Genomic DNA, 13,225 nt, shown 5'->3' with positions numbered 1-13,225 from the left:
CGAGCATCCACACAGGAAGAGGAGTCAAATGACCTCTCTTCACAGATGATATGATTATATACCTAGAAGGCTCCATAGTCTCTGCCCAAAGGCTCCTAGATCTGATAAACAGCTTCAGCAAAAATTAATGAATGAAAATCAGTAGCATTTCTGTTTTTTTTTTTTCTCTTTTTTGAGATGGAGTCTCTCTCTGTCACCCAGGCTGCTGGAGTGCAGTGGCTCAATCTCAGCTCACTGCAACCTCTGCCTCTGGGATTCTAAGCGATTCTCCTGCCTCAGCCTCCTGAGTAACTGGGACTACAGGTGTGTCCCACCATGCCCGGCTAATTTTTTGTATTTTTTGTAGCGACGGGGTTTCACCGTGTTGGCCAGGATGGTTTTGATCTGACCTCGTGAACCGCCTGCCTCAGCCTCCAAAAGTGCTGGGATTACAGGCGTGAGCCACCGTGCTGGGCCTGAAAATCGGTAGCATTTCTATATACCAGTAACAGCCAAACTGAGAGCCAAATCAAGAACACAATCTCATTTATAGTAGCCACAAAAAGAATAAAATACCTAGGAATACAGCTAACCAGGGAGATGGAAGATCTCTACAACTAGAATTACAAAATGCTGCTCAAAGAAATCAGAGATGACACAAACAAAAATGGGAAAACTATTCCATGCTTATGGCTAGGAAGAATCAATATTGTTAAAATGGCCATCCTGTTCAAAGCAATTTACAGACCCAATGCTATTAACTATCAAATTACCAAAGACATTTTTTTCACAGAATTAGAACAAATTGTTCTAAAATGCATTTGGAATTAAAAAAGAGCATGAAGAGCCAAAGCAATCCTAAGCAAAAAGAACAAAGCTGGAGGCATCACACTACTCAACTTCAAGTTATACTACAAGGCTCCAATAGCCAAAAACATAGTACTGATACAAAAACAGATACAAAGGCCAATGGAACAGGGCAAGAACCCAGAAATAAAGCCATACACCTGCAACCACCTGATCTTTGACAAAGTCAACAAAAATAAACAAAGGGGAAAGGGCTCCCTGTTCAATAAATGGTGCTGGGATAACTGGCTAGCCATATGCAGAAGATAGAAACTGGACCCCTACCTTTCATCATATACAAAAATCAACTCAGGTTGGATTAAAACTTAAGCGTAAAACCTAAAACTATAAAAACTGTAGAAGAGAACCTAGGATATACAATTCTGGACATTGGCTCTGGCAAAGACTTCATAATGAAGACTCCAAAAGCAATTTCCACAAAACCAAAAATTGACAAGAGGGATCTAATTAAACAAAAGAACTTCTGCACAGAAGACGTTATCAAGAAAGCAAATAGACAACCTACAGAATGGGAGAAGATGTTTATAAACCATACATCTGACAGAGGCCTAACATCCAGAATCTATGAGGAACTTAAGCAAATCAACAAGCAAAAAACAAACAACCCCCCATTTAAAAATGGGCAAAGGACATGAATAGTTACTTCTCAAAAGAAGACATATAGATGGCCAGCAAGCATATGAAAAAATGCTCAATATCACTAATCATCAGAGAAATGTAAATCAAAACCACAATGGGATGCCATTTCACACCAGTCAGAATGGTTATTATTACAAAGTCAGAAAGTAACAGATGTTGGTGAGGTTGTAGAGAAAAGGGAATACTTATACGTGGTGGAAATGTAAATTAGTTCAGCCACTGTAGAAAGCAGTCTGGAGATTTCTCAAAGAACTTAAAAGATGCTACCATTTGACCCTGCAATCCCATTACTGGATATATACCCAAAGGAATATAAATCTTTCTATCATAAAGACACATGCAAGTGCATGTTTATCACAGCACTGTTCACAGTAGCAAAGACATGGAATCAACCTAGATGCCCATCAGTGGTGGACTGGGTAAAGAAAATGTGGTACATATATACCATGGAATACTATGCAGCCATAAAAAAAAATGAAATCATGTTTTTGTAGCAACATGGTTGGAGCTGAAGGCCATTGTCCTAAGCAAATTAACACAGGAACGGAAAACCAAATACTGCATATTCTCACTTATAAGTGGGAGCTACACATTGAGTACATATGGACACAAAGAAGGGAATAATAGATTCTGGGGCTTACTTGAAGGTGGAGAGTGGGAGGAAGGTGAGGATTAAAAAACTATGGGATATTATGCTGATTACCTGGGTGACAAAATTATCTGTACGCCAAACCCCTGCAGCATGCAATTTACTCGTGTAACAAACCTGCACATAAACTCCTTGAACTTAAAAATTCAGTTCTCACTGACACCTGTCACCATGACTCTGTGTTAGATACGCTGCCTGGACTCACCATGTGTGAATGCATCTCAGTCCACATGTGGCAGGCGGGTGTCCAGATGGGCAATGCCTGCTGGGAGCTCTACTTCCTGAAACATGGGACTCAGCCTGATGGACAGATGCCCAGTGAGAAGGTCATTGGTGGAGAGGATGACTTCTTCATCACCTTCTTCTGTGAAAACGGTGCTGGAAAACATGTGCCCCAGCCAGATTTTGTGGATCTGGAGCCTGTGGTCATTGATGAGATCTGATGTCCCAAACTGACAGCTCTTCCACCCAGAGCAACTCATTACTGGGAAAGAGGATGCTGCCAACAACTATGCCTGTAGTCACTATACCATTGGCCAGGGGATCATTGACCTGGGGATAGACCAGATCTGCAAGCTTCTGACCACTGCACAGAACCTCAGGACTTCCTGGTGTTCCACAGCTTTGTTGGGGGCACTGGCTCTGGCTTCACCTCACTCCACATGGAGTGGCTCTCTGTTGGCTATGGCAAGAAATCCAAGCTGGAATTCTTTATCTACTCAGCCCCCACAGCGGTCTATAGTTGTGGTCCAGCTCTAAAATTTCATCCTGATCACTCACACTACCCTGGAGCACTCAGACTGTGCCTTCGTGGTGGACAATGAAGCTATCTATGACATTTGCCACTGCAACCTGGACATCGAACACCCAACCTCAACCAACCTCAACTGCCTCATTACCAAATCATCTCCTCTATCACATCTTCTCTGCACTTTGATGGGCCCCTCAATGCGGACCTGATGAAGTTCCAGACCAACCTCACACCTTACCCTCACATCCACTTCCCCCTGGCCACCTATTCACTCATCATCTCTGTAGAGAAGGTATACCACGAACAGCTGTCAGTGGCCAACATCCTTAATGCCTGCTTTGAGCTTACCAACCAGATGGAGAAGTGTGACCCCCGGCATGGCAAGTACATGGTCTGCTGCCTGCTATACCATGGAGATGTGATGTTCAAGGATGTTTATACTGCCATTTCCACCATCAAGACCAAATGTAGCATTCAGTTTGTGGACTGGTTCCCCATGGGCTTCAAGGTTGGTATCAACTACCAGCAGCCCACTGTGGTGCCTGGCGGTGACCTGGCCAAGGTGCAGCATGCCATGTGCATGCTGAGCAACATGATCACTATCACTGAAGCCTGGGCCTGCCTGGGCCACAAGTTAAACCTGATGTATGCCAAGAGGGCATTTGTGCACTGAGATGTGGGCAAGGGCATGGAGGAGGGAGAGTTCTCTGAGGCCCCAGAGGATATGGGTGTGCTGGAGAAGGATTATGAGAAAGTAAGCATCAACTTATATGAGGACAAGGATAAGAGAGACTAGAACAACTGCCTGGAGCCTATTTACTATGTTTATTGCAAAACTTTAGTAATAAGCAGTCTCCTTTCATGATTAAGAAAATAAAACAAAATAAAATAAAAGTTCAAAGAAAAAAAATCTGCTTGTTTTAAATCAACAAAAATTAATCATTCACCTTTAATGTTGGTATTTGTAACTCCCCTTTTTGCATACTTTGTATTAACTTTTCTCTTTTGAATGTTATTATGAATTATTGGAATTTCACATACTCAACTATTTCAATTAACCATTCTTCCCCTTTATTCTTTCCATCCCTTCCCTCTTCATGCTTCTCCTTGAAATGAAGTCCTTTCTTTTTTAATTTACTCATTTTAATTAATTAATTAATGTATTTTTTAACTTTTAGGTTTGGGGGTACATGTGAAGCTTTGTTACATAGGTAAACGTGTCATGGGGGTTTGTTGTACATATTATTTCATCACCCTGGTATTAAGCTTAGTACCCAATAACTAGTTATCTTTTCTGCTCCTCCCCCTCCTTCTACTCCCATCCTCAAGTAGAGGGATGACACGTTTACATAGGTAAACGTGTCATGGGGGTTTGTTGTACATATTATTTCATCACCCTGGTATTAAGCTTAGTACCCAATAACTAGTTATCTTTTCTGCTCCTCCCCCTCCTTCTACTCCCATCCTCAAGTAGACCCTGGTGTCTGTTGTTTCCTTCTTTGTGTTCATAAGTTGTTATCATTTAGCTCCCACTTATAAGTGAGAATATGTGGTATTTGGTTTTCTGTTCCTGCACTAGCTTGCTAAGGATAATAGCTTCTGGCTCCATTCATGTTCCTGCAAAAGACATCATCTCATTCTTTTTTATGGCTGCATAGTATTCCATGGTGTATATGTACCACATTTTCTTTATCTAATCTGTCATTGATGGGCATTTAGGCTGATTCCTTGTCTTTGCTATTGTGAATAGTGCTGCAGTGAACATTTGTGTACATGTTAAATGTGGAACATTGCACATGAGTATGTGAAATTCCAATAATTCATGGTCTTTATGGTATAATGATTTATATTCCTCTGGGTATATACCCAATAATGGGATTGACAGGTTGAATGGTAGTTCTGCTTTTAGCTTTTCGAGGAATCACCATACTGCTTTCCGCAATGTCTGAACTAACTTACACTCCCACCAACAGTGTATAAGTGTTCCATTTTCTCCTGAGTCTTGCCAGCATCTGTTATTTTTTGACTTTTTAGTAATAGCCATTCTGACTAGTATGAGATGGTATCTCATTGTGGTTTTGATTTGCATTTCTCTAATGATAAGGGATACTGAGCTTTTTTCATATGCTTCTTGGCTGTACTTATTTTGAGAAGTGTCTGTTCATGTCCTTTGCCCACTTTTTAATGGGGTTGTTTGCTTTTCTCTTGTAAATATTTTTAAGTCTCTTATAGATAATGGATATTAGACCTTTGTCAGATGCATAGTTTGCAAAATTTTTCTCCCATTCTGTAGACTATCTGTTTACTCTGTAAAGAGTTTCTTTTGCTGTGCAGGAGCTCTTTAGTTTAATTAGATCCCACTTATCAATTTTTCTTTTGTTGTGATTGATTTTGTTGTCTTTGTCATGAAATATTTGCCGGTTCCTATGTCCAGGTTGGTATTGCCTAGGTTGTCTTCCAGGGTTTTTATAGTTTTAGGTTTTACATTTAAGTCTTTAATCCATCTTGAGTTGATTTTTGTGTATAGTGAAAGGAAGGGGTCCAGCTTCTGTCTTCTGCTTATGGCTAGCCAGTTATCCCAGCATCATTTACTGAATAAGGAGTCTTTTCCCCATTGCTTGTTTTTGTCAGCTTTGTTGAAGATCAGATGCTCATAGATGTGTGGCCTTATTTGTGGGCTGTCTATTTTGTTCCATTGGTCTATGTGCCTATTTTTGTGCCAGGGCCATGCTGTTTTGGTTACTGTAGTCTTGTAGTATAGTTCGAAGTTGGGTAACATGACGCCTCCAGCTTTGTTCTTTTTGCTTAGGATTACCTTGGCTATTCAGGCTCTTTTTTTGGTTCCCTATGAATTTTAAAATAGTTTCTTCTAGTCCTGTGAAGAATGTCATTGGTAGTTAGATAGGAATAGCATTAAATCTGTAAATTGCTTTGGGCAGTATAGCCATTTTAATAATACTGATTCTTCCTATGAGCAGGGGATTTTTTTTTTCAAGGGCCAAATGTCCCATGTTTATTTACATATGAAATGTGTTTCATACAGTTATGATGGATGGAGTGTATAACACCTGACAGCAGTAAGACCTTTTGAGGAACCGAATGTTGACTACAGTATATCATGCAAGTATCTATATATACACAAAAGAATTCCTTTTCTTAAAAAAAAGTACAAAACATGTTCAGGAATAAATACAAGATATAAAATGCAAAAGAAAACACAAAACAAAACCAAAAAATAGAACTCTCTCAGAGAACTATAAATGGAAGGGACAGAAAAGTACCTCTGCTGCATTTTAATAAAGCAGAACTACCGATGTTAAATATACTTCTTGAAATGGCTGAACTAAACCCGGGTGGCTCAGTGCTTAAGGTAACGGCCAATTGCAATACACAGGTGGCTGCATTGATAAGTCAGTGGTTGAAATTGTGCATCCCGACTCTAAGTACCAGAACGTTTGGCAGTAGCATCCAGAACAGGAAACGCCAACTCTTTTGACAGCAAAGAGTTAAGTCAGCTGATTTTTTTCTGTCAAGAGCCAGAGAAATGCTTGATATTCTTAATTGTGTTTCTGTAATAGTTAATAAATTACATGACAAAAACCTGACTATATAAATCTATTGGTCTAACTACTTATTTGTAACTTTTATAGTAGTCCAACCCTTTTGTTACTTTCCCTCCTTGTGCTCTTAAAGCCAGGCTTGCAGATCTGCCCAGAAAACAAGTCCCATTTTTTTCTTTAGAATAACCTTCCCCATTCCTCAAAATGGAACTGAGGAAATCAGCATTCCTTATTAGATTCCTGGCTTCAGTTTTTATCCACGGCTGGGAAAGGAGCGACCTGCAAGGTGAGCAGGGGATGTTTTGCCATTTGTTTGTCTTCTTTGATTTCTTCAAGCAGTGTTTTGTAATTCTCATTGTAGAGATCTTTTACCTCCCTGGTTAGCTGTATTCCTAGGTATTTTATTCTTTTTGTGGCAATTGCGAATGGGATTGCATTTCTGATTTGGCTTTCAGTTTGGCTGTTGTTGGTGTATAGGAAAGCTAGTGATTTTTGTACATTGATTTTGTAGCCTACAACTTTGCTGAAGTCATTTATCAGGTGAAGGAGCTTTCTTTCCGAGACTACGGTTTTCTAGATACAAAATCATGTTGCCTGCAAACAGAGATAGTTTGACTCCCTCTTTTCTTATTTGGGTGGCCTGTATTTCTTTCTCTTACTTGATTGCTCTGGCTAGGACTTCTAATACTATGTAGAATAGAAATGGTGAAAGAGGGCTTCCTTGTCTTGTGCCAGTTTTCAAGGGGAATGTGAAGCTAAATTATTTCAACACTGCACAAAAGAGCCTCTATAAACTGGTTTCTTGGTCCTTTAAGAATCATTCAATTTTGACAGCATCATTGCTTTCTGGAAATATTAAGTTTATGTTGGATCTTTTTTCTGTTTCCAAAGTTTAGGTAAACTTCCTCCAATAAGCCCTGGTTCCTTCTGTGGTGAGCAGTATTTGTGATTAAAATCTGGGCTTAGGGAGTAGCAAAAATGTTTGTGGTAGGCAAAAGTTCTGCTGCTGTTGGGCTACTTTTAGTGATCAAACTGGAAAAGATATTTCTTTTTTTTAAGGTTAGGCACTCACATAGTGTTTATCTTTTGTAACGTGCTCTCAAAGAGGTCAATTGTTCAAAATATTAGAGGCCTTCTTCAATTTTCCAAAAGACATCTCTTAATCCTTCCTATTGAAAATACTGTCTTGAAAGCCCTAATGTTTCCTCATGCAGGCTGCATGAAGGAACCAGGGCTTTATTTCTTTCTCTTGCTTGATTGCTCTGGCTAGGACTTCTAACACTATGTAGAATAGAAATGGTGAAAGAGGGCTTCCTTGTCTTGTGCCAGTTTTCAAGGGGAATGTGAAGCTAAATTATTTCAACACTGCACAAAAGAGCCACTGCTTCATAAGGCTCAAGCCATAAACCTTGGCAGTGTTCATGTGGTGGTAAGTCTGCAGATGTACAGAATGCAAGAGTGGTGGAGGCTTGGCAGCTTCTACTTGGATTTCAGAGGATGTATGGCAAAGCCTGGGTGCCCAGGCAGAAGCCTGCTGCAAGGGTAGAGTCCCCAAAGAAAGCCTCTATTAGGGTAGTGGCAAGGGAGAATGAGGGATTGGAGCCCTCACACAGTCACTACTGGGGCACTTCTTACTGGACCTGTGGGAAAGGTGCTGCTCCCCTCCAGACCCCAGAATTGTAGAGCCACTGACAGTGTGTACTCTTGAAGCTGCACGCATTCTACTCCAACTGGTGAGAGCAGACACAGGGGATGCGCCCAGCAAAACCACAGGGGTGGAGCTGCCCAAGGCCTTGGGAGCTTACCATTTGCACCTGTGTGCCCAGGATGAGGGACATGGAATCAAAAATTTTTTGGGAGTTTTAAGACTTAATGTCTTCTCTTCTTGGTTTCAGACTTGGGTGGGGCCTGTTAACCCTTTCTTTTGGCCAACTTTTCCCTTTTGAAATGGGAGTGTTTATCCAATGCCTGTACCACCATTGTATTGTGGAATAGCTTGTTTTTTGATTTTACAGGCTCATGGCTATAAGGAGCTTGACTTGAGTCTCAGATGAGACTTTGAACTTTGGAATTTTGAGTTGTTGTTGGAATGAGTTAAGATTTTGGGGGACTATTGGAAAAGAATAACTGTATTTTGTAATGTCAAAAGGACATGAGATTTGGGGAGCCAGTGGCAGAATGACATAGTTTGGATGATTGTCCCTTCCATATCTCATGTTGAAATATGATCCTCATTGTTGAAGGTGGGGCCTAGTAGGAAGTGTTTGGGTCATGGAGGTGGATCCTCCATGAATGTCTTGGTGCCATCTTCATGGGTAATGAGTAAGTTCTCACTGTACTAGTTCATGTGAAAGCTGAGTGCCAAAATGATCCTGGCACCTTCTCCCCTCTCTCTTGCCATGTGACATGCCTCTCCCCCTTCATCTTCCACTATGATTGTAGACTTCTTGAGGCCCTCACCAGCAGAAGGTGATGGCAGGATGATTCTTCTACAGTTGGCAAAACTGTGAGCCAAAATAAACCTCTTTTCTTTATAAATTACCCAACCTCAGATATTCCTTTATAGAAAGGCAAAATGAACTAATACATCTGATAATTAGTGATGTTGAGCATTTTTAATATGTTTGTTGGGGGGTCGGGAGCCAAGATGGCCAAATAGGAACAACAGCTCTGGTCTACAGCTCCCAGCATGAGCAACGCAGAAGATGGGTGATTTCTGCATTTCCATCTGAGGTACCGGGTTCATCTCACTAGGGAGTGCCAGACAGTGGGCGCAGGTCAGTGGGTGTGCGCACTGTGCGTGAGCTGAAGAAGGGTGAGGCATTGCCTCACTCGGGAAGTGCAAGGGGTCAGGGAGTTCCCTTTCCTAGTCAAAGAAAGGGGTGACAGCACCTGGAAAATCGGGTCACTCCCACCCGAATACTGCGCTTTTCTGACAGGCTTAAAAAACGGCGCACCAGGAGATTATATCCCACACCTGGCTCAGAGGGTCCTACTCCCACGGAGTCTCCCTGATTGCTAGCACAGCAGTCTGAGATCAAACTGCAAGGCGGCAGCGAGGCTGGGGGAGGGGCGCTCGCCATTGCCCAGGCTTGCTTAGGTAAACAAAGCAGCCAGGAAGCTCGAACTGAGTGGAGCCCACCACAGCTCAAGGAGGCCTGCCTGCCTCTGTAGGCTCCACCTCTGGGGGAGGGCACAGACAAAAAGACAGCAGTAACCTCTGCAGACTTAAATGTCCCTGTCTGACAGCTTTGAAGAGAGCAGTGGTTCTCCCAGCATGCAGCTGGAAATCTGAGAATGGGCAGACTGCCTCCTCAAGTGGGTCCCTGACCCCTGACCCCTGAGCAGCCTAACTGGGAGGCAACCCCCAGCAGGGGCAGACTGACACCTCACACGGCCGGGTAATCCAACAGACCTGCAGCTGAGGGTCCTGTCTGTTAGAAGGAAAACTAACAAACAGAAAGGACATCCACACCAAAAACCCGTCTGTATATCACCGTCATCAAAGACCAAAAGTAGATAAAACCTCAAAGATGGGGAAAAAACAGAGCAGAAAAACTGGAAACTCTAAAAAGCAGAGTACCTCTCCTCCTCCAAAGGAACGCAGCTCCTCACCAGCAACGGAACAAAGCTGGACGGAGAAAGACTTTGACGAGCTGAGAGAAGAAGGCTTCAGACGATGAAATTACTCCGAGCTACGGGAGGATATTCAAACCGAGGGCAAAGAAGTTGAAAACTTTGAAAAAAATTTAGAAGAATATATAACTAGAATAACCAATACAGAGAAGTGCTTAAAGGAGCTGATGGAGCTGAAAACCAAGGCTCGAGAACTACGTGAAGAATGCAGAAGCCTCAGGAGCCGATGTGATCAACTGGAAGAAAGGGTATCAGCCCTGGAAGATGAAATGAATGAAATGAAGCGAGAAGGGAAGTTTAGAGAAAAAAGAATAAAAAGAAACGACAAAGCCTCCAAGAAATATGGGACTGTGTGAAAAGACCAAATCTACGTCTGATTGGTGTACCTGAAAGTGACGGGGAGAATGGAACCAAGTTGGAAAAACACACTGCAGGATATTATCCAGGAGAACTTCCCCAATCTAGCAAGGCAGGCCAACATTCAGATTCAGGAAATACAGAGAACGCCACAAAGATACTCCTCGAGAAGAGCAACTCCAAGACACATAATTGTAAGATTCACCAAAGTTGAAATGAAGGAAAAAATGTTAAGGGCAGCCAGAGAGAAAGGTCGGGTTACCCACAAAGGGAAGCCCATCAGACTAACAGCAGATCTCTTGGCAGAAACTCTACAAGCCAGAAGAGAGTGGGGGCCAATATTCAACATTCTTAAAGAAAAGAATTTTCAACCCAGAATTTCATATCCAGCCAAACTAAGCTTCATAAGTGAAGGAGAAATAAAATACTTTACACACAAGCAAATGCTGAGAGATTTTGTCACCATCAGGCCTACCCTAAAAGAGCTCCTGAAGGAAGTGCTAAACATGGAAAGGAACAACCGGTACCAGCCGCTGCAAAATCATGCCAAAATGTAAAGACCATCGAGACTAGGAAGAAACTGCATCAACTAATGAGCAAAATAATCAGCTAACATCATAATGACAGGATCAAATTCACACATAACAATATTAACTTTAAATGTAAATGGACTAAATGCTCCAGTTAAAAGACACAGACTGGCAAATTGGATAAAGAGTCAAGACCCATCAGTGTGCTGTATTCAGGAAACCCATCTCATGTGCAGAGATCACATAGGCTCAAAATAAAAGGATGGAGGAAGATCTACCAAGCAAATGGAAAACAAAAAAAGGCAGGGGTTGCAATCCTAGTCTCTGATAAAACAGACTTTAAACCAACGAAGATCAAAAGAGACAAAGAAGGCCATTACATAATGGTAAAGGGATCAATTCAAAAAGAAGAGCTAACTACCCTAAATATATATGCACCCAATACAGGAGCACCCAGATTCATAAAGCAAGTCCTGAGTAACCTACAAAGAGATTTAGACTCCCACAAAATAATAGTGGGAGACTTTAACACCCCACTGTCAACATTAGACAGATCAATGAGACAGAAAGTCAACAAGGATACCGAGGAATTGAACTCAGCCCTGCACCAACCAGACCTCATAGACATCTACAGAACTCTCCACCCCAAATCAACAGAATATACATTTTTTTCAGCACCACACCACACCTATTCCAAAATTGACCACATACTTGGAAGTAAAGCTCTCCTCAGCAAATGTGAAAGAACAGAAACTATAACAAACTATCTCTCAGATCACAGTGCAATCAAACTAGAACTCAGGATTAAGAATCTCACTCAAAACAACTCAACTACATGGAAACTGAACAACCTGCTCCTGAATGACTACTGGGTAAATAATGAAATTAAGGCAGAAATAAAGATGTTCTTTGAAACCAATGAGAACAAAGACACAACATACCAGAATCTCTGGGATGCATTCAAAGCAGTGTGTAGAGGGAAATTTATAGCACTAAATGCCCACAAGAGAAAGCAGGAAAGATCCAAAATTGACACCCTAACATCACAATTAAAAGAACTAGAAAAGCAAGAGCAAACACATTCAAAAGCTAGCAGAAGGCAAGAAATAACTAAGATCAGAGGAGAACTGAAGGAAATAGAGACACAAAAAACCCTTCAAAAAATTAATGAATCCAGGAGCTGGTTTTTTGAAAGGATCAACAAAATTGATGGACTGCTAGCAGGACTAATAAAGAAAAAGAGAAGAATCAAATAGATGCAATAAAAAATGATAAAGGGGGTATTGCCACCGATCCCACAGAAATACAAACTACCATCAGAGAATATTACAAACACCTCTACACAAATAAACTAGAAAATCTAGAAGAAATGGATAAATTCCTCGACACATACATGCTCCCAAGACTAAACCAGGAAGAAGTTGAATCTCTGAATAGACTAATAACAGGAGCTGAAATTGTGGCAATAATCAATAGCTTACCAACCAAAAAGAGTCCAGGACCAGATGGATTCATAGCTGAATTCTACCATAGGTACAAGGAGAAACTGGTACCATTCTTTGTGAAACTATTCCAATCAATAGAAAAAGAGAGAATCCTCCCTAACTCATTTTATGAGGCCTGCATCATCCTGATACCAAAGCCTGGCAGAGACACAACCAAAAAAGAGAATTTTAGACCAATATCCTTGATGAATATTGATGCAAAAATCCTCAATAAAATACTGGCAAACCGAATCCAGCAGCACATCAAAAAACTTATCCACCATGATCAAGTGGGCTTCATCCCTGGGATGCAAGGCTGGTTCAATATATGCAAATCAATAAATGTAATCCAGCATATAAACAGAACCAAAGACAAAAACCACATGATTATCTCAATGGATGCAGAAAAGGCCTTTGACAAAATTCAACAACACTTCATGCTAAAAACTCTCAATAAATTAGGTATTGATGGGACGTATCTCAAAATCATAAGAGCTATCTATGACAAACCCACAGCCAATATCATACTGAATGGGCAAAAACTGGAAGCATTCCCTTTGAAATCTGGCACAAGACAGGGATGCCCTCGCTCACCACTCCTATTCAACATAGTGTTGGAAGTTCTGGCCAGGGCAATTAGGCAGGAGAAGGAAATAATGGGTATTCAACTAGGAAAAGAGGAAGTCAAATTGTCCCTGTTTGCAAACGACATGATGGTATATCTAGAAAACCCCATTGTCTCAGCCCAAAATCTCCTTAAGCTGATAAGCAAT

General features: G+C 41.3%; 1 pseudogene; it reads left to right on the top strand.

Moving 5' to 3' along the window:
* Positions 1-2,340: 2,340 nt before the first annotated feature.
* Positions 2,341-3,681, top strand: LOC129007677 (tubulin alpha-4A chain-like; annotated as a pseudogene).
* The last annotated feature ends 9,544 nt before the right edge of the window (positions 3,682-13,225 follow it).

Source organism: Pongo pygmaeus, chromosome 9, assembly GCF_028885625.2.
Source record: "Pongo pygmaeus isolate AG05252 chromosome 9, NHGRI_mPonPyg2-v2.0_pri, whole genome shotgun sequence".
NCBI lineage: Eukaryota > Metazoa > Chordata > Mammalia > Primates > Hominidae > Pongo > Pongo pygmaeus.
The sequence above is the reverse complement of the archived record's forward strand: the minus strand, read 5'-3'. Positions and strand labels throughout refer to the sequence as shown.